We start from the raw sequence: 19,859 nt of genomic DNA on the forward strand, positions 1-19,859 counted from the left end.
AAACAAGAATTAAAGAGAAGAGGAAGCATATTTTCCTTTTCTGTCTTAATATTGGCAAGCCTTTCTGTTTTGTTTTGCTTTGCTTTTGTTGGTTGCAATAGAAACTGTGAGCACACTTGGATTTAGTGCAGGTGTGTTCTTTGGGGTTACAGCTCTGCCTTTCCCTGCTGCTGTGAGAATCCACCAAGCTATAAGACTCAGTTTAATGGGGTTTTTTCCCTCTCATTTTGGCTGTTGCTGCTTTTGAAGGTGACATTTTTCACTCAGAAAATTTGCACATTTATGATATGTGTGATCCATGGGGCAGCACCTGTTGCAGCCAGGGGTGGTGGATGTGGAGCTGCAATTTTTCTTCCATCACTGCTGAATCTCACTGTGCAGCACTCAAATGAGGGACAGAAAGGATAACGTGATGAAAATGAAAAGCACACAAAACTTGAAGCCCTGGTGAGGCAGGAAAGGCAGGGAAGAAAGGGGGAGATGAGTTTGGGAGGAGGAGCCATCAAAGGGACAGAATGGAGAAAGAACAAAGAAACAAGACAGGGTCTGAGTTAAGGAGAAAGTTTTAAGGCAGGATTGAATGACACAAGAAAAAAAAAAGGAACAAAAAACCATATTGGAGGTGGAGAGCTGAAGAGATCAGGTTTGTGGATGGAAGAGCAGAAGGATTTAGCTGGGATTTCCAAAGAAAAACAATGAAAGTTTGGAAACTTCCATTAGAACTCTCTGAACATCTTCAGACACCCCAATATCTGGTTATGTTGCTACAAGGATAATCCCAGTTGGTGAGGGGCTCTGGAGCAGCAGTAAAAAGGTTTGAAGCCACACTTTGCCCAGTGAGGAGACAAAAATTGTGACCACTCAGGTGCTGAAAGGTCAGGAGGATTAGATGGTGGTCAGTTAAAAACCACATCACAATAAGTCTTTAGAAATGGACTTTGCACGAGTTCTTTAACCCTGGCAGTCACCTCTGAGTGCAGAACTCTGCGCCTGATGGAACTCCTGGGAAGTGACTCTTTTCCCTGTGCCAAGGAATGCTTTAAGGGTTTTGATCACTTCATGGTGGTGGTTTTCCACTGGCTGTTAGTGAGCTCAATCCCAAGCTGTGCTAAAAGTCTCACCCTTATTTTATGTAAATTTTCCTAAGGGAAGAAAGGCTCCTTAAGATGTGGAAAAGCAGCAGTGTCAACAAGACCATCCTGAGGTGGGAAACAAAACAGAAAAGAGAAAATCTGCATTTTTTTTTTCCTTAGAAAATGCAATGTATAGCAATTTGGAACTCCAAGGGTATTTTAAATCCATTTCACACTGCACTTGAACTTGTTCCATTTAAGAATTAGCTGATAATACCATTTTCTATCTGTCTTTTTCCTCTTAGCTGATGAATAGAGGCAAGGAAGTCTTTATCAGTAAATAATAAAGCAATTATTTTTTAACAATTTCAATTTCTCAGTAGAAATAAATAGTGAAACAATTATTTTTTTCTCGAGTCCTTCACAGAAAATCAGCACATTCTCTCTCTGAAACATATGTGTAGCTCACAGGCTTTTACTCCTAACCACAACAAGACCTTGCTCCCCTCTTTACCATTGCTACCACTTGCAGGGATGGTAAATGCTTTAACTTCAGCAACTGATAACCTCATGTCAGCCTACAAGGTGAACATTAATTGTTTGCACAGCAAAGGTTTTAGTTTAAATCTCAAAATTTTCCTTGATTAAAATACTTCTTACCTCCTTCTTCTGTGCTGACAGGGTTCTGCCTGCAAGCACCCAAACTGCAAGTGGCCAGACAGATAAAAAAGGACACAAACATGGGAGAGCACAGCACGTTTCAAACATGACATGTAAAAATGCCAATTTTGGAGGGATGAGGTATGCAAATATCCTGTTAAATTCAGCTGACTTGGTGTTGCTGATTTAAACAATAAGCTCAAAGAAGCTCTCCAGGTTATTGATTTTTGCCATGCATTGTGTGCATTTACGTAAATCTAATTAAAACCCTGGGCCTAACCCAATTACGAGCTATTCCCTTAAAGCAAGTTTTATATTTATCTAAGCCAAGCTGTGCCAGCTGTGAGAATAACCCTGGATTTGCATATAGTTATTGTGTAACAGTTGAAGTGGTCAGAGAAATACACTGAGGATTTTGCCTTTTTCCTAATGGATCATGTACTTGTGGATCAGGACTGGTTTTGGCTTTATCAGGTCACTGAGTTGTACATCAGATTGTTCAGAACAAGTTAAAGATAAAACTTAAGATCAAGTTTCAAATTTAGGGTTAGATGAGGGACAACAGAAAACCCTCTATAAAAGCCACTACTAGTAAGTCTTCCTACAGTAGTTCTACACCATGGTTCTGACAGTGATAGACTATGCATAATCTTTTCTACCACTGGATGAAATATAAGATTCCAGAGGAGCAAACACTGGACTGAACTTTTCTTTCCAGGAGCAGAGCCAGCCCTGAACCTGTTGAAGATTGCAATGCAAGATGTTTTCAATTACCATCTGTATGGCAGATTACCTTTGTCAAGTGGGCAGTTTGCCTTTGAGTGACCACATTCACTCCTCCTTTGGGAAGGGACATCTGCTGATAACAGCTATTGAATGTCACTGTATGGCTGATAAGAACTACAGCATCCCATTGGGAGATGTGAGCCCAGAGGGAGGAGTCAAGCATTGCTACCTGGATATAATCCAGAGGTTTCTGAGACACCAGCACGGCTTTCTCCACGGGATTCCCCAGAGGAACAGCAGCTGCCTCTCCTTCCACTGGATCTTCAGAGGAAGAATACACCCTTCTCTACAGGATCCCCTTGCTCCAACAGAACTCCGGGAGGGCTGAGCCACAATTCCAATGGGACTGCTGCCAACACCCTGACCCACAGGGTGTCAGGTTGGGTTCTGACTCTGTCAGTGCTGTTCTAGTGTACTGCATTGTTTATTTTATCCTTTTATTTTTTTCCTTTCCCTATTAAAGAACTGTTATTTCCTGCTCCTTTTTTTTTTTTTTTTTTTTTTTTTTTTTTTTTTTTTTTTTTGCCTGAGAGCTCCTTAATTTAAAATTTATAGCAATTCAGAGGGTGGGGAGGGTTTACACTCTCCATTTCAGGGGAGGCTCCTGCCTTCCTTAGCAGACTCCTGTGTTTCCAAACCAAGACAGAAACTCCTTGTCCTCTCCAGGAGCACTTTGAAGAAGTGCCCTCACTCAAGGCTCAAATCTGTGCTCTCCAGTTTAGGAAGAAGAACTGGCACCCTTCCTAAGCCTTCCTAAGGGGAATGGGAGAAGGAGGATAAATCTGGTTGAACCATGTAGGAGAAGGGGCAGTGAAGCAGGACAGCACAGTTAGGCATATGCAGAGTCACTGAGAGAAGAAGGGGAGAGGAGAAGACAGGGAGGCAGAGCACTGGTGAAGGTGAAACAGAGCCAAAATGACTGTGAGCAGATCCTGACTGGGACAGCACAGAGGGACAGTGGGAAGAAAGGACACAAGATGTTCTCCAGTGAATTACACACTGTTCATCACTCTAAGGCAGGAACTGATGCTGTCAGGTGGAAAGCCCTGGTAAATTCTCACCTGTGACTCTCAGTAAATTACTTTTCCTTTCCTTTCTCCATTTCCATGCTCTGGACAGCTTAGCTGATCAGCAGGTTAGAAACCATCCCAATGCAAGCAGCAATTTACCAAGCAAGATTTCAGCTCCCAAGCAAGACTTCAGCTGCTGCAGAGCAGCATGACAAGGAGCCGCCTCTCCTCGTGTGACCTCTATGTGTGGGCTTGGTACAGTGCTGGAAGCATCCCCCTGGGGCAAAGGAGATTGACTTGGCAGCTGAGCACATGTACTGCCCAACCCCAGGATTTCAAACTACATCCCACTTCCTTCCAGTTGGAGACAAGTTTATGGGCTTGAGCAGGCAATAAAAGCTCCTCTCTGCATGCTAATGAAATGTCCAAGTCCTAATGGATTAGTAGTTTTCATATCAGATTATACATGCATTTTTTGCTGATAAAGACAGAGAAGTTACTCCTATTAGGCTTTCAGATTCTGTTAGTAAAAATACACCTCAATGGAGCTCAGTGCCTGTGGGATGCAGACAGGACAGAAAAGGCAGCGACACTTGATGGGAGACTGCTCAAAATCTCTGCTCTCCTCCAGCTGGCCAGAACACAGTCAGGCAATGTGCAGAAAGATATTGCTGATGGGGAGAAACCCTGTGGACACTTTTCTAGAAGAAAGTGTCCTGGAGATCTTCTGCAGCCATGGCCAGTTATGGAGCCTCTGGAACCATGGAAAATTCTCCCACTCCCTTCAAAGAGTCCAGGAGATTCTGGAATCTGCTCCACGTGTCTCTTTGCGAAGACTCTGGATGAGCAGTGACCCCAAACTCAATCCTCATCAGTAACTTTCCACCCCTAAAGAACTGCAAGCATTATTTTGCAGTACAACATCAACCCCAATTCCTCCAGAAAGCTGCTTGAGCCCTGCCTGTGCTGCTAAAGGAAACAGCCTCAGACACCAAGCACAGGTCGAAGCAGCTGGCTCACATCTCTGCTGTTTACAGCTCATCCTTTCTGTCCTGAATTTGTCCAAAGTGAGTTGTGTGGGTCGACAGCAGAGCTGAAAAGTGAATTATCAGCTAAGCAAGGTGGACAATAGATGCCCAGCACTTAAGCTGGTTCCATACCTTTCATTCAGCAGCACAGAAATTCCCTGGGAGCCTGGCAAAGGGTGGGGATGTCACTGTGTGCTTGGACTGCACTGAAACTGTGATGCAGGAGAGGAGCACAGGGCAGTGACCCAGCACAGCCACTCCAAAACTCCATGGCAGGAAAGAATTCCTGGCTGTGGATCCCCCACCTGCAGCTCCCCATGGGTGCCCAAATGCTGCATCTGAGATCCTGAATCCCCCTTGCAGCAGTGCCTTGTCACCTGTCCCTTTGTGCTTTGCAAGCCAAACACTCGGGGTCTCCTCTCTGGAAGTAGTTTAATAATGTGCAGGACAAAATTGACTCAACCAGAGGGAACTTTGCTGATATTTTATACTCATGGCTGCTTTTGTTTTTTTGTTTTTTTTTTTCCTTTAATTATTTACCTTTTGGAAACTTTTGTTGTTTTATACCTTAATACAGTGATGCCGTTTTCCATTTCAGTCAGTGACCCCGCTTGCTCCCCCTCTTCCATTTCTGACTGAGGCCAAGGAATAAAAAGTGATAGATGAATTATGGCATTTGAAGTCAGAGGAAAAAAACTCTGAAAGGAAAATGTAATTAAGAAATAAATTGAAAAATGGAAGCACCTGTGATACAGTGACCAGGAATGATTATTTTAGGGGGGAGACCATCACAGGCAGCCCAATTCCATTTCATTCTGTTGCTTTGGGATTTGGACTGTTTGCTCATTTATTTGGATAAATGGTAAGCCTATTCTACTTGCACTGTTAGATGTAATGAGTATTATTTTGCATTTAATTAAAATACTGACACATTCCTACTGATAGAAAAGTTTCCATTGCTTTTCAGAAAGTGCTGGGTCATTTGATTTATAAGACATAGTTATTAACTGCTCAGCAAATACCTGCAATGGAAATAATTTTACATGTTGGGAAAAGCACTGCTGCTCCTGTAAAAACAGAGGTTTCAAAGAGACTGAAATGTCTGGAAGAAATTCAAAGTGGGAGGGGAAAATTCACAGGAGGGCGACTGCAAAAATGGTAAAGTGACATTTTGAGTGTCATTTGTATTAGTCATTTTGATCAATGACTGATACAAATGTAATCACACATGGAAATGTGACTGCACTGGGACAGGAAACACTGCTGAACCTCTGTAAAGTCTGGATTCAGTAGCTGAAGTGGGATGACTTGCAATAAAAGAACTGATACCTGAAAAAGGACAGAAAGGGACTGAGCCAAAGCTTCCCTCAATCTGAATTTGCATGGTATAAATGGGAACCTTTCCCTGAGTGAGTCTGCTACTTTTACAGTACCATTTACAGTTACTTCATTGCTGTGGGAGAAGGTAAGCAGAGCAGGAGACAAATCAAAAATTGACCCAAAGTTCAGAATTAAAAGTCAGAGGAATTCTGCCCATCAGCAACCCTGTGCTATCATTCTCTTCCAGCAGCCTCCTGACATTTCTTCTTCTGCCCAAAAGCAAAATTATTCTTCCCAAAACTGGACTCTCATTCCTACCAAAGATTGGTAAAAGTCTAGAAATCAGAGAGGAGGGCAGTGGCTCTCTCTGGAAATGCTTGCTCACACCTAACAAACTTAAAGCATCTTTTCTGGTGATGTTTCAAAAATAAAGTGACTCCATTTTCCAGGGTTTCAGCCTTTTGGAACAAGAAGGGACAGGAGAGCTGCCACAGCTATTTATGCTACAAAGGAAGAAAAAGGTTTCCTCATGTCTTGATGGACTCAACCATCACCTGGTGATGGGAGCATCCAGGAGATCCCTTGATGTGATGGGATCAGGCTCTCTCCTGGGGTCCTGAATGAGCACCAGAGCTTCTCTCCAGCCCCTCACACTTGCAGGTCCCACTCACAGGACCTGGAAGCAAGATCCCATGGAAGATCTTGTCTAACAATGCAGAAGTACATTTCTCATGGATGGATCTGAAGCCATTCTATCACCACAGAGCACTAAACCCTGTCACTGTTTTTTTTTTCCAAAGGTGTAGGAAACTTGTGACCTCTTATCTTTTAAATTATCAGTGGCACAGGAAACCTTTGGTAGAAATTAATACTGTGACTTAACAAAGGCTGTCAGAATGTGCCAATATTCCTACTTCCTAGTCAAACTAGCTTTTTTTTTTAAACCTCTAAAGAGAGAGAGGTGTCTCATGTCTAATACTTGTTCCTCAAATGATTTCAATGTGGCTTAGTTGAAAGGCTGAAGAAAAACATGATGAACAAATCAGCAATACAAATACAACGAATGCTATGAGTGATTTCAATTCACAACTTTTAACAGCAATTTCAGGATGCTGTTCACTTCTGTGCTGTTACACACTTAGGAATAAAACAACAGCTGAATAAAAGATCTGAAGCTGCAGAATCCCACAAAAGAATCACAGGGGAAACCAGGGAAATGGATGAGATGGCATTAGCCTGGTTACTGGGTTTATTAAATCTAAACTACTTGCAAAAAATAGAGATGAAAATTTTAAAATTGCTGCAATTAATTGTTACCAGAACTCTGAGGCTTTGAGACAGCAACAAACTCCATAGAGAGTAACTGAGATGAACTTATTTATTTTGTCCTAAGCTTCCATGAAAAACATGCATAGAGTCCAGTTAGGAGTACATCAGGCTTGGAAAGAATCGAGAGCTGGTGTAGACAGCAATGTTTCAAGTACTGGTGTCTCTGCCTCCAGAGCTGGGCAGTTTATTATGGATGTGGAAGCTTTTCACACAGCAACTCTGGGAATTGCAGCAGGTGAAAGTTTTGTGAAAGTGTTTTTACACTAGGAAAAATTGCACTGTAGCAGATTGAAACCACATAAGGACATACTGAGGGGGAAAAATACAACAGCAAACCAACACACATAAGTGTTTTCAAAACAAATATTTCAATATTGTTGCAACTGAACAGAATCACAGCTTATGGAATGGATGAGGCTGGAAATACCCCTGGAAGCCACCTAGTCTCACACTGCCATGATCAAGAGTCTTCTAGCGCAGGCTGCTCAGGGCTGCTCATCTAACAAACCTGTTTTTTCACCCATTCCCCCAGAACTTGACCCACCTGCATTTTACAAAAGTCCTCAGATGCTTCTGAAACAAACACGGATGGTCAGGACTACGGATTTGTTAAAGTCACAGTATGAGGTTTGTTGAACAATATAACAATAAACTTAAATATTCAATGTAATAAAATTTAATAAACCTAATATTAAACATAACTTATTAAATGGAATATAAAAATATAATATCATTTTCAATATATTTAGGAATTTATTGGCTGATGCCCAAGGGAGTAGAGAAATCCTAGGTAGCTTTAAGGATTTGTTTCCCAAATATTTGGCTCAGTGGAATCATGGGGAGTGGATGGTCCTTGATGGACTGCACAAGGTACAAATGGACACATTTATGAATGTTCATTTTTATTTCAGTTTCATGGGTCAGTGCTGAGCTTTTACTGCAGCTCTGTGAGTCTCAGCCTCTGGGGGCCTGCAGGGCAGCCCAAGGGCACTGCTTTGATGGGAAGATTTCTTCAAATGACCACTTGATGTCACTTGACACCATGCTAATAATCTTGTTAAAGCCCATTTCTGGGCAGTAACTAAAGGTTCTTAGAAAAATGTGTCTGAAAATGGGAAAGCAAAGTGCTAAAAAGTCCTATAAAAAGGTCATATTTATCTTGCTTACTTGTTCTTGTAAACCAGTACTGACCATTGCCAAATTACTTACAAATCCACAATTTCTTTTGTCCAGAAAACCCCAGGATTATAAAATCATTGAAGTTGGAAAAGACCTCCCAAGATCATTGAATCCAACATTTGACTGATCACCACCTTGTGAACTAAACCATGACTCTAAGTGCAACATCCAGCTGGTTCTTGCACAGCTCCAGAGGTGGTGACTCCACCAGAGCCCATTCCAATGTTCAACAACCTTTTCCATGAACAAATTTTTCCTGATGTCCAAGCTCAGCCTCCCTTGGCACAGCTTGAGGACACTTCTTCTCCTCCTGTTGGTGGTTGCCTGGCAGAAGAGGCCAAACCCCACCTTGGTATTGGTGCCCACTTTCACCTCCAGAAATTATTTAGAATTCATCACTAAGACAATATTTTACCAAACTGGGATGTGTTCCTCACTTTTTGGATGCCCAGTTCTGAAGAGGCATCAAAGAGACTGCTGATGCCAGACTTTTCTGGATTACTCTTGCACAGATAAGATTCCATTAGCAATCCAGTGTCACCAGTCCCTTTAAAAGTTTTGGCTAAGCCTTAGATTTTCTCTCCCCTACAGCTTCATTCCTGACTGGCACTGAGAATTTCACATCTCCCATGCATGTGAAATGCCAACTCTGAAAACTAATGCAAGATTCTATATTTCCTCATGTATCTAGTCCAAAGGAAAGTGAATTATTTTTCCCTGACAACATTTTTCATACATCAGCATGACCTGAATCCTAATAAAGTGACATGATCAGGGGCTTAAGGTCTCTCCTTTTCCACTTTCCATTTATGTGCTGCTGGGACATTGATTTATTTCAGACAGAAACCTTTGTCCTGAGACTTGTATATGTTGGTTTTATCTCCTGGTATTCACCATCCAGGTGGTCTTGGATGAAAATAGATCTGTCTGTAAAATAAATGTTAACCCAGAATTTTTTCAATCCCAAAGCTGGTTGAAATATTTTAGCCAGAAGAAATTTTCCCTGCAAGTTTCACTGCAAGGGAAATGTTTCTCTGGGTGCTGTTTTCGAACTATTATTAGATAAAAAATAAAAGTAAATGACTTATTGAGGTTGTCCCATTTTGTTTTTAAAATGTCACGAGAAATTTGTCCTTACTTTAATCAAAGCAAAATGAATAAGCCATATTGAACTATATTTTAAAAATATTTTATATTGGTTTTGATGTCTTTTTAGTATTTGAGTTGTTCTAAATTTAAATAGTTTGGAAACTCTGTTATCCTAAATTTTGGAGAACAGAGTAGATTCTGTTTCTTGTTTGCCTTTCAGCATTGGTATTTATCACAAAAAGAAAATAGCCAGCCTGGTCATATAAATGTTGGGAGCTTGTTCTCATTTATGATGTGTTTTATTTGGAGGTTACACAATTTCTCCCAGGTAACAAGCTTTTCCTTGGCAAGGCAGCCTAAATCTGTACCAACAGGCCAGTGACACTCCTCATTCCTTGCAATCAGCTGAAAACAGCAGAAACTCACTCCTTACGCTTGAGGGCTGCCTAAGTCCCTGCAGGTATCTCATTTATGATTTGCTGTGCCTTATCAGCTATCACTCCTCCTGCTCTGCCCTTCCCCTCTTGGCTGGGACCAGAATGAGCTGTGGCAAATCCTGCTGTGAGCTGGGCTGGGTGAGAGGCTGCCCAGGAGCTGGCAAAGGGCATTTTCAGCCCAGAAAGCCAATCCCATTGTCTTGGTTTGGAAAGACAGGAGTCTGCTAAGGAAGGCAGGAGCCTCCCCTGAAATGGAGGATGTAAACCCTCCCCACTCCTCTAAATTGCTAGAAATTTTAAATTAAGGGGCTCTCAGGCAAAAATATGGGAGCAGGAAATAACAGTTCTTTAATAAGGAAGAAAATAAAAGGATAAAATAAACAATGCAGTACACTAGAACAACATTGACAGAGTCAGAACCCAACCTGACACCCTGTGGGTCAGGGTGTTGGCAGCAGTCCCATTGGAATTGTGGCTCAGCCCTCCTGCAGTGTCAGGGGTGGCTCTGCTGGAGCAGGGATCCTGTAGAGAAGGATGTATTCTTCCTCTGAAGATCCAGTGGGAGAAGAGGCAGCTGCTGCTCCTCTGGGAAATCCTGTGGAGAAGCCGTGCTGGTGTTCCAGAATCTCCAGATTATATCCAGGTAGGAATGCTTAGCTCCTCCTTCTGGGCTCACATCTCCCAATGGGATGCTGTAGTTCTTATCAGCCATGCAGTGACATTCAATAGCTGTTATCAGCAGATGTCCCCTCCCAAGGGAGGAGTGACTGTGATCACTCAGACAGAGATAAGGCAAACTGCCCACTTGACAAAAGACAACTGCCATGCAGATGGTAATAGAAATCATCTTGCCTTGCAACCTGGAACACCCATCCTGGTCTGCACCCCCAGCAGTGTGGGCAGCAGGGCCAGGGAGGGCATTCTGTCCCTATGTCCCTCTGCTGAGAGGCACCAGCAGTGCTGCACCAGCTCTGGGACCCCAGCACAGGAAGGTCCCTGGGACACTAGAGTCCAGAGGAGGCCACCAAGAGGATGAGGATGAGTGGAATGGAGCAGCTCTGCTATGAGGGAAGGCTGAGAGCATTGAGATTGCTCAGCCTGGAAAAGAGAAGGCTTTGGGGTGACCCAAATACAGAATTTCATATTCTGAAGGGAGCCTAGGAGAGAAATGTGGAGAGACAGGACAAGGGGGAATGGCTTCAAATTGAAAGTTTAGATTAGATATTAGGAAAAAAATCTTTACTTTGAGGGTGGTGAAGCCCTGGCACAGGTTGTTCAGAGAAGCTGTGTCTGCTCCATCCCTGAGAGTGTTCCAGGCCAGGTTAGATGGGGCTTTGAGCAACCTGGTCGGGTAGAAGATCTCCTCCTCTAAGACAGGGGAGTGGAATTGGATGACATTTTAAGTCCCTCTCAACCTAAACCATTGTTGGTAACTATTTTTCTATAACATTTCCATAAACCTTCAAGGTCATACAAGTAATGTCCATAAACGTCCATAACAAATTTACCTCTACTCAGTAGCTGAGATTATCTTTTTTTAATGCATGTCAAGCGAAAAAATCCCCAAAACTGGGTCTCTGTACACACACCATCAAGTTTTCTGGAGAGGTCTTTGGTGATACTGAGTGGAAGAACTTGGAGGGAGGCACCTTCCATAAATATCTGTTGCTCTATAATACTGAGTATAATATAATCCTGAGTATTGCCATGGTTGGACAAGGGGAGGGTGGTCAGCAAGAGAGCCAAGCTTGCAGATTTTCAAGCAAACTAAATTTGTTGTATATTGAATCTGTCTGTAAATTAGGGCTGGCTGTGACTCCTTCAAGAGGACCAAGGTCATAAAAATGAACTTTACATAGCAGACATAAGCACTTTTTGGACATATTAACCTCCTTTACTTTCTACAGGAACAACAAGCTGGAGTATTTTCAAAGATCAAGACATAATTTTGTTTGAGAGAATTAGGAAAAGTATTCTCCATACTCTCATCTCTGGAAGGTGGTGTTTTGAACACCACAGTTTTTCTATTTGGGGTAATTTCTAGATTTTTCTGCCTACACCCCAGCTCAGACCCATTTCCAAAGTTCTGATCCCCAAAGAATTAAAAGAATAACTGTATAATTATCATAATTAACTCTCTTGCTTAGGGAGGTAACTTTAGTCACAGTCTGCCTTCCAGCACCATCCTCTCTAGCTGCCAGTGTTTGCAGTTCTCTGGTGCTTTATAACCTCAGTTTCCACAAACACTGTGCAGATATTGGTGATTTATTCCTGTAATTACTGTGCTCTTGAAGCTGTACCAAATGGAGTGTGCAGTTCTGTTCTAAACACTGTGAGTTAAATCCCACTGGTCAGGAAGGAGAAAAGCAGCACCACTGAAGGATGTCAGAGCACATTTCAGCCCTTGCTTGGCAGTCCATCAAGAAAGATGGTCTACAAGACAAAGATGAGACAAGGAAACACACACAATCCATCTTCTTCCAGTGCAGGCAGTGCATGCAAGTCATTTATCTTGTGCTTTAAACTGTGTCCCTTGGCCGATTGCTTTAAAATGAGAGCTTATGACAATTTCTAGGCCCAGGAAATTTTGCTATTTCATTGCAAATTTGAATGAAAGCTGCAAGTATTTTAGGAAATCATGAAAATAATTGGTAAAGCCACTTTGTTGCAGTCAGAGAGTTGGGTTTCCAATGCAACCCGAGATGTGATAATGGTGAAAACTGACAGAAAGCAAAAGCTTAACATAAACCAACAGAGATAATGACCATATCCTATCAGAACAAGACATTCTGCAGACACAGATATTATCAAACCATCTGTTCCCATTGAGAAACATATTTGCAGATATTTTTTGTTAAAAGTAGATGTGAAAATTTATTTATTACTTAACTTGAGACTCCTGACTTCATGGGTTAGGTGACAATGCACTGTGATCTTAATATTAAATAAAAAGCAAGAGTCAGCCAGGCAGTGTATTGCTGGAGCAAACATCTCTTTCTTCCCTCCAGGCTGGCAACCCAAAATGAAGGGTGTTGGCACTTTTCTGATGAGTTTTTCAGCTCCCTCAGCCTTTCCCTACAAGAGGTGCTGCAGTGCCCTAACAACCTGAACATAAATCTGAATGTCACTGCTTCAGCTCAGTGATGCTGTGTATTGGATCACCAGTTACCCATAATTATTCCTCTCATTAGAAGCCATTACAGTGCATTTTGCTTCCCATTTTTTTTCCTCCCAGCTATGTTTCCACTTGCATTAATTCAAAAAACTCTTAGGGCTAAATCTGGTCTTGGAGAGTTGTAAATCAGGGCAGCATCGTAAATCAGGTGTCCACAGTGGTATAACAGCCACGAAAATGAGATTGGAAGAGACTTGCAATTTCACTCTGTGCAGAGAAAGCTCTTTGCTTTTTCAGCAAGTTAACTTAGCCTTACTTCTGAGAGATGACCACACTTAAATATGAATCTGTGAGGAAGTAGAATGAGCCCAAGCAGCACACAGCAAGCTCTGAATGCAAAGCAGCCACAAGCAGTTCTCCCAGCCAGCCAAAAATCTGAGGAACTGCACCAGCAATAGTTAATGTTCTATTGAACACCTTTGAACTGTGATGAAGCAAGCCTTGGGAAGACTATTGCTTTGGTCAAAATCACAAATTGAAATGAAAGATTGTGGCACAGGTTCACAGCTGTGTTTCATGTCTGTGCTCATTTGAAGAAAGCAGACTTGAAGGCAGTGGTGGAAAGCAATTTATTTACTGGATGTACTCTGGCTTTCTACCCAAAGGCATCAGGAAGGCACACAGGTAGCTCATTAGGCTTGAGGATAGATGGCAGCTCAGCTGCAGACATTAACCTTATAACGTCTTATAACCTTCCAAAACTTCATATCAACACATACAGTCAATTACTGGAGAAGGAGAGTAGGAAATGCCACCCAGAGTTCTCCCTGCATTGATCAAAGTCAACTGAGTGTTGCTCCACACAATTCCCCCTCTGTGGGCAAAACCTCTGCTGGAATTTCAGAATTGGATGTGGCACATTAATCACCCTGGGCTGGCACAGCACAGACCTGCAGGGTGCTGGAGATGGTGCCTCACGAGGGGCTTGTCAAAGGATCTCTTGGCTGTCTCTACATTGACATGGGAGCTCAAAAAGAAAAACTAACATAAATAGCTAATTCAAGTGTGGGAACCCAGGACATCCCTCTGGCTGTCCAGGACAGCCAAGACCCCTGCCAGGGGGCTCAGAAGCCCTGGCATGGAGCCCAAAACACCTGTGGGTTTGATTATGGCCCGTGGAGCAAATTACCAACCTTAGATGAAGATCAGAAAGCCACAACAGTTTAGGGAAAATAATAGTGGTGTTATCATGGGGTGGAAAAGTAGATTTTGAGATTTTTAGAATGGGGGCTCAGGAGGCAAGATGTAGGGATCTGGGTGTGTCCAGCCTTCCTCCTTCTTCTTCTTGGCCTCCATCTTCTGCTGTGATGTTGGCACTTTTGGATTGGTTTAGAGTAGAAGCTCACTGTCTAACATAGGTGATAGGTATTGGGAAGTAATTGTAAACATTGTACACGTAGTTTTTAGAATGAAGACATAACACTGCCCTGGGGGCAGGCAGAGTGCCTGGACTGTCCTGCTGGATGGACTTTGGCAGGACAGGAGAAGGAATTTTATAGATAAGGAACAATAAACAACCTTGAGACCAAGAACTGAAGAGCTCTGACTCCTTCTTCAAGCACCAGGCTGGGAAAAGAGACTTTTAACATTCTTGGGGTCGCAGAGACCTAAAAAGATCCCAAGACTCAAGTGCTCCCCATCTCTGCAGCTCAAGAGGTGACCTGCACAATATTCATCACATTGCACATGTGAAGGAGTCATGTGTTGGGTCTGTGAAAGAATGAATGGACCAGAGGGTGCTGTGATGTTCTGCACACCTGACAGGGCAGTGGGGTGTCTGTCATCCTTGTCCTTCCCTGAAATGGTCTGTGGCTCTCACCATGCTTCTGTGTGAGCCAGACTCCTTCCATCCTCAGACTGACACTGCTCTCACAAATGGTTCTGGGCTGAGGTACAGCTTTACTAAAATCTCTTTATAATCAAGAACTTTGGGCCATAAATCCCTGCACTCTGTGACAAGCACAGGCTGAAGGTGACCTCCAGAAGTCACCCCTGAAAGAGGTAGCTTTTAAGAGGAATTTGCAAATGGTGGTTTCCCTTTTCACTTGTCAGAATCAGATTTCTGTGTTGATTATGTGTTTGACACGGAGACAGATATCAGTAATTAATACCTTGTGTCAAGCTCATCTTACAGGGCTGAAATAAATAATGTGAGTGCCACTCTAATTCATTTGAACTATTGAACTCTGCATCATTTTCGGAAGGAAAATGCAGGCTGACTGTATTTACAGGACAGAAAGCACAGAAAGCCACCTATTTGTTTTCCTGAGAGGTTTCCTAGGGCACACATCTGCACAGATTCAATTTACAAAGGATTTTTGAAAGCCAGGATACCACTCTAAAGTGAAACATTATGAAAGTAATAGACCTGCTATTTTGTAAAAGGATTACACATTCTTCCTGGTCCCTCTGGATTCAATCTGCTTTGTAGCTACTTTGTTCCTCACCTTTCCGGTGCTCCTCTTCTTGAACTCCAAATACTTCTCAGATTTCGTTTACCTTGTTTAGTACCCAAAAATACCAGGTGTGGGCTATGTATTTGTCCCTAAAAATCACTTGACTGATCATTTCTTCAGGCCTTCCATGAGCTGCAACATCTGCAGTGCAAGAGCGGTAAAGGTAGTGAGAAACCAGGCAAAAATCTGCTCCTTTCCATCCACAAACATCTGAGCCAAGGAAGCCTCATGCTCAGGATAGGGCTGCTCTCCATATGGGGAACTCAAGCAGCCTTAAAAGGCAAAAAGCAAATGTAAAATCCTGCAGTGAATCAGAAGAGGGAAGAGTGAGGGCAGTGGACATCGCACACTAAAGTCAGGCATCCTGCCCTTCAGAAATCATGGGAAATGGGAGTGGAAGCAATGAGAGACGAGAGATGCCTAACAAACTCAGGAGATCAGTGGTTTCCTGACTCCTTGCTCCCTGTTGGTTGGCAAAGCTCAGCAGGATGAGGTCAGCTCACAGTATCCCCATTTTCAGCCAGACACAAAGGGAATTTTCTGTCTTTAGCACCACTTTCTAAGGAGTTGTTGGCTGCAGAGGGCACTTGGTCCTGAAAGCAGTGAGGATGGATGGGGAGCACACTTATTCTGTCTCCTTGATCAGATCCTGCAGGTGACATCCAGGCAGCCTAAATTCTGCTCAGGTCCCAGACCTGCTGCAGCTCTCTGCTCTCCAGCACTGCTGAACCCTTGAATCTCAATGTGCTCTGATCTGGCCAGAGGGTTCCTTGTGTATCCAAAAGAAAAGGCAACATTCCCTTGACTAAACTCTTGTGTTTGGTTACTTGTGGTGGTGTTTGCAGGGGACCCAGGACCAGGGAAGAGACAAGAATGTTGACTCCGTGTTTCAGAAGGCTGATTTATTATTTTCTGTTATATATTAGACTACAGCTATATTAAAAGAATAGAAGAAAGTATTTCATCAGAAGGCTAGCTAAGAACACAAAAGGAATGATAACAAAGGCTTGTGACTGACTGAGACAGTCTGGACAGCTGGACTGTGATTGGCCATTAATTAGAAACAACCACATGAGACCAATCACAGAGAAAAAATCCTAAGGAAAGGATTTTTCATAAAACATGTCTGTGACAGTTACTGGCTACTGTGGGTTTTACGCCTGGCTACTGTGGGATGGGGCTGCTGGGTGGATGAGGATGGGGTCTCTCTGCCTTTCTGTTGGGGAAGATGAAACAGGAAAGCCTTATAAATATGATTGTCTAGCAAAAGATTTTGAGAATATAGAAACTATAAGTGAGATTGAAATGAAGGCAAGCTTTGAGATCCCTCAGTTACTGAACAACGGGAAAACAATGGTGTGGCTGGCTGAAGGTGATCCCCTTTGGATGGAACAACACCCTCTGCTTGCAGAAGGTCCAAGGGTCAGAGCAGACCCTGCCAGCTTGGCAGAAGGGGTCCAAAGAAAAGTTTTAAGGGTTTAAAATGTAACACAGTATGGTAACGTAATGATTCTTACAGGCTGTACAGAAATGCTATAAGATTTGTATATTGTACTAGATTGGTTAGTGAGAATCAGAATATTCAACACAGAAGAAGATTTATTGTATTGTAACAGGAACTTTGCTCTCTAACCTCTTCTACTCTCTTACTCCTTTTACTCTCTTATGCTTTTGCTCTCTTACCTTTTTACACTCTCACCCTCTCATCCTCTCTCCCCTCTCTTCTCTGGGGCCTGCTCTGAGCTGTGGCTGGCAGCTCCAAGCACGGCCCTAGCACCCAGAACCTTTGCAATAAACCACAAGTTCCTCAACCTGGCTTCAGAGATCTCTCATCTCTGTCCGTCCATCCTGACTGTCCTACCCCCGATGCTCCTACACCTTTGCTGGGACATGGAGCAGCCAGAGGCACAGGAATTGCAGGGCAGTGGAAGAACAATTTGGATGGAGAGAAAGCGACCACGGCTCCCAAGTTTGGATGCTCAGATGGTGCTGTGTGGCCTGGAGCTGATCCAGCTGGATTTTCTCCTGGCTGTGAGGGCTCCTGTCAGATGCTGACACCTGAGCTACATCTGTGGCTGGTGTGAGGACAAACTTCACCCCTGCTCAGGAGAGATGAGCCCAATGAACCCGCTGAGGGCAAAACACTCACATGGACCTGACATTTACTTTTTGGAAAGTATTTTAATAGATATTTTGTATTTCTTCAGTTTACTTCTGACTAATGATTTGCTTCATGCCCCCAGAATTGGGGTTGAAATCAGACAGGCAGAAACTAATGCAATGAAATTGGTTTAATGTCTTCCACAGCATTGGAATAAAATTTGAACAGAGTGAACAGAACTACAGATAGTACATTTATATTGAAGTGGAAGAAAGAAAATTCTTCACTCATCAGAAGTGTCCTAAAATAAGCACAGCAATATCAAAGCCAATTAGGGAGACAGCAATGTGATTCAAAGACAAAATAAGGAGCATTCTGTGATGTGGTTTATGAACAATTTATCACCACACTTTGGCTCCATCAGGAATATAGTCCAATAAGCTACTGGCTTCAACTTACCTTTAGATCTCTATATCTGACTCAAAATGATGGAGTCAGGACCTGAGAGTGGTGATAAAATGAACCATTTCCAATTATTCAAACTCAACAAAGGGTCTTCTAACAAACACATTGAATATATTAAACTGAATTAATTTCCTTTGATGGTGATGGATTCCCAGCGCTGCTAAAATCAGTAGATCGGTAGAGTGAAAAAAAGGAAAAAAAAAAAGGAAAATCTGTGTGTTGAAGTGACAGCACAAATCCATAACCAGATACAAAACTGCAGACCCCCAGCAGCCTGGGAAGGGAGCACATTAGGCTAAAAAGAGGATGACCACTGCTGGAGGGAGGAAAGGAGAGTGGATATTGTGCATCCTGTGCCTAATGCACCAAATTGACACAAAACCTGCCTTTACTCTAAAATATCATTGCAGCGGTAGAAGAATTTGAAAATCCTGTTTCAGACAAGAGAAACCATGGTGAGTGTGCTGGAAATGCTCAAACACATCAAATACAAAATGAATGGTCATTTGAGGAAGGCTTTAGAAAGGAATGAACAGAGAAGTGCACACATAAAATGTCCCTGATCTTTCCTTCTACAAATCAAGAAGTTATAACAGGAGAGATTACAAGCCTAAGCCTGGTTTTCAGTGAGCTGGAGGCCCAAAGCAGGCCTAGGGTTTGTTTGATTTCTGATTCCAGACTCACATTCCCTTCTCTTAGGAATGGGACTTCTCAGGGACACATTTAAGAGCAGAACACAGCAGCCTGACCAGACTTCTTGGTCCAGGATTACCAAAAGTAAAACATCATCAGGGAAATGGAATTGCATCAGGGTCAAGTCCCTCTTTCCTATTGCAAAGATGCTGCAAGGATTGAGACTCTGATGTTACTCTGATGTTACAGGTGGTCTCAAATTTCCATCCAGCGGTTTGGACACCACCCCACCAAATCCCTGCTTCCCAGCAAAATTTTTCTCATGAATGACCCTGAGCACCAGCAGCATGCTAAGGACACTTTGATCCAAGCCTTTCCATCAGTGTCACCATGTCTTGCTTGTCCTGACCATGATGGGACACAGGAGGGCAGGAGGTTGCACAAACACCAATTAATCTTTGATTCTGAAGTTTGGGGCAAAGCCTGAACCTTGCTCTGGAGAAAGCCAACCTCAGAATTTTGCAACTTAGCCAGAAATGTTCTGCAGTTGCAGCACACAAAGCAATCCCCACTCCAATGGCACAAGGAAGAAATGCAGACACTGATTGGCCCTGCACAGGCTGCAAAGAGAAGCACAGGGGGATGTTGATTGAGCTCCAACACACAAGAAGCTGCAGGAAACCATCACACAGGACAGGGACAAATTCCTCACACCATGAGAAATGAAGACAGCAAAAACTGCATTTGTTTGTAGCATCTCCCCATGCTCAGAGGATCCTCAACTTCTGTGTCCCATTTCCTTTTGTTAAACTGCTCAAATCCTCTCTTTCCTCCTTTTTTAGGAAGATTGATCCCTTTTTTCACATGGACTTATTGGTTTTAAACCAAGCAATAATAGCTAATCTTGCTGGAAGGTGGTGCATTCATTCTTTTGCGTTTCTTAGCTCCAGAGCCACTTCAAATAAACCCCAAAAATCTGAGTTGAAGAGGTAATAATTTTAGTTATATCAGCAAAGTGAAGGGCTGATACATTCCCTACCGAGTGACAAATTAAAATAAGCCTAAAGCAAGAAGAAATTTCTGACTTTTCCATGTGTGTTTTTATTTCCAGGTCTCTG

This window comes from Ammospiza caudacuta, chromosome 6 (assembly GCF_027887145.1).
Source record: "Ammospiza caudacuta isolate bAmmCau1 chromosome 6, bAmmCau1.pri, whole genome shotgun sequence".
Classification (NCBI taxonomy): Eukaryota; Metazoa; Chordata; class Aves; order Passeriformes; family Passerellidae; genus Ammospiza; species Ammospiza caudacuta.